Source organism: Mus caroli, chromosome 2 (genome assembly GCF_900094665.2).
Source record: "Mus caroli chromosome 2, CAROLI_EIJ_v1.1, whole genome shotgun sequence".
In the NCBI taxonomy this organism is placed as follows: Eukaryota; Metazoa; Chordata; class Mammalia; order Rodentia; family Muridae; genus Mus; species Mus caroli.
In genome coordinates, this window is record NC_034571.1 from 62,000,709 (window position 1) to 62,003,318 (window position 2,610).

The window sequence follows — 2,610 nt, forward strand, 5'->3', positions numbered from 1 at the left end:
GGTATGTAATAGAATTCTCTCAAGAGCACATAAGATGAATCTTTCCCTGCCTGCTCTATCTTTCCCTTTCCTACTAAACACTACAGTATGAGTGCTTCATGAGGGAAGACATGAAAAGTAGACATTGCTTTTCAAACCGAGAATATGAAAATTGTCAATTAAAAAAAATCTATGATGATCCCAGGGTGATCCTCCAATATTTCAGTCTATAGAATCTGAGATAGGAGGATCCAGCCCATTGCACATAGGAAACACCTACTTCCTATAGAAATGAAAAGAAAACAAAAATCAAAGTTCCCTTCCGAAGATTTCAAGTTAATTATCACTATCCCAAACAGAATAAATAAGATCAACTTTTTGTGTACTTTGTTTTCAAATCCTTTACTCTTAAATGAGTAACGGTATCTTTTAAAAGCAAGCAATTGAAGCCCTTTAATAACCCCACTTCATTCATTATTTATTTTTCAGAATATGTTGAGAAGTTCAGACTTTGGTGTGATAGTGGCTGTGGAAGGGAGTTTGAGTGACTACACATGTGTCAGAGCCAGGCATACATTTCTCAGGACAGTACTAAGCAGTATGACCTCAGAGACTCACTTCTGAAAGGAGTGGTTGACTCAAGCCCCACCTAGACAGAGCTCAGTTCCTAAAAATAGGTGCTAGGTTGCATCCTTTGGACACAGGGCTAAAATAAATTCAGCAGCCCTGCCTGCTTGCCTCATAGACTCTTCGGTGGAGCTGGTCTCCACTCTGCTGGTTGCTTTCAGGGGACTGGGAAATTTGCTGTGTGTCAAACAGGGAGGAGCCTTTCAAGTGAAGAGTTGCAAATCGATAGAGCATTTCTACGGAGCTAGGGTCAATTCTGGTACAAAGGTATGTGTACTATAGTCCTGTGTGTGCCAAGGTTATACAATGTTCGACTCTTCCTGAAAGAGCAGTGAAGACTGAAAGTCAACTGTCATTATATAAAAGATGATCAAGTTGAATTTGTTCTTAGAATTGTGCTTAGCACTGTTGGATACGAAATTTAGAACCTCATGTGTTAAATCTCTCTCCAATACATTATTTTAATGTTTAACCTTAAAGAATAATGAGCTTAATAACCAGTCACAACTTAAAAGTTATCCTACAATTTACAGCCAGAAGGGAAACTGAAAAATGCTTTGTCTCTCATGTGCACAGAGAGAAAAATATACAGATTAAGAAATGCGAATGATATTTCATCAAGTTTGATGAGGAAAAAGAGGAGCCTGGAACGTTTTCAAATGTTTCAGCACACTCCGAGAAATGCAGGAAAGTTTCTGCTTCTCAGTCATAGTTTGATTTTTGTAGTTCTTGCTCTAGCTGTGGGCTTATGTCCCCTGGGAGTCTTACTGAAGTTAAGGATTAAAGAATCAGGTTCTTCCAGGTTTTTTCAGAATTAAGGAAAGCACTTCCAGTTGGATCTGCCAGCCCTAATTACGGTAACTGCAAACCCAGAGTATACTGAGATAGTGCTTTGAGGGTATCAAGCCCTATATACACTTTCAAGTGGATTTTTTTTTCTGTCTTCAATTGCCCATGAACATGTTAATTTGGTCCTGTTGGGCTGCATTTGGATGCTAAGAGACTGAAGTGATTTGGGAGTGACAGTCTAAGAGATTCTCCTAAGACACCATGGTGGGAAAGCAAGAACTCTCTAAGGTTGCATAATGCTGGGTTTAAATTTAGCCAGCTGGTGCCGAACTGAAAGATATTTTATTTTTACCAGAGCTCAATTTGGTCACTGACAGAGCTGTTGGTTGTTTGAAACATTTTAAAATTTTGTGTTAAGGTGTCAAAAGACAAGTTAAATATTTACTTCAACTGTATTTAGCATTATGGATTACTTTTTAATGAAAGGACACCTGTTGATAGTTTTAGACAATATAAAAGGGAATGGAAAATGTTGGGGCAGAAATCAGAAATTCTGCATTGTATGTTTAAATATCTCTCTGCTTCTTCGCTTGATATTTGAGTATTTTCCCTTCTTGGTGTCCACGCTTCAGCTAAGAACTAGATCCGTTTTTAAATATCACTCAGAGCTTCGCATGGCTGCAATGTGGCAAACTGCCCACTGCTTGAAGGGAAGACACAGTCTGGCTTTTAGTTGGAACGGGGTTTCTTTTATCCAGGAGTGGGTGTCTTTTAGGTGTAGCTTCCTCAAGTTTCTGAAAAACGAAAGTCGACAATCTCTAATGATCACGGGAGCCATAGCTTCAGAAAAGGTCCCTGAAAAAATGTCAGCACAGGTGCCTGCTGTCTCCTGTGATTACAGAGAACAGGAAAGCTGCCTTCATGCAGGTCTGCTTTTTCAGGGAAAGTCCACCAACTTCAGAGATAATTTGCTGCTATTTACAAAAGTTCTGTCCCTGCTGTTTATTCCATTCCAGAATTCCAACTCTTACTCTGAATTTCCCAAATTTGAAAAAAATTAAAAACTTCCATGTAGCAGCTTTGTTTTTTACCTAGTTGAAAACTGTTAAGCTTAATGGAAGAATTTCAAGTTTGAGTTTGTTGTTCTCCCACCTGGGTGCTCTCTCTCTCTCTCTCTCTCTCTCTCTCTCTCTCTCTCTCTCTCTCTCTCTCTCT

At 39.1% G+C, this 2,610-nt stretch overlaps 1 protein-coding gene across 2 annotated transcripts in view; it reads left to right on the forward strand.

Moving 5' to 3' along the window:
* Positions 1-707: 707 nt before the first annotated feature.
* Positions 708-2,610, forward strand: part of Xirp2 (xin actin binding repeat containing 2) — a 79,145-nt gene continuing 77,242 nt past the window's right edge. For both annotated transcript variants that reach the window (XM_021152804.2, XM_021152794.2), the window contains exon 1: positions 708-873. The gene's annotated coding sequence lies outside the window, so the exon portion shown is untranslated. The remainder of the gene's footprint in view (positions 874-2,610) is intronic.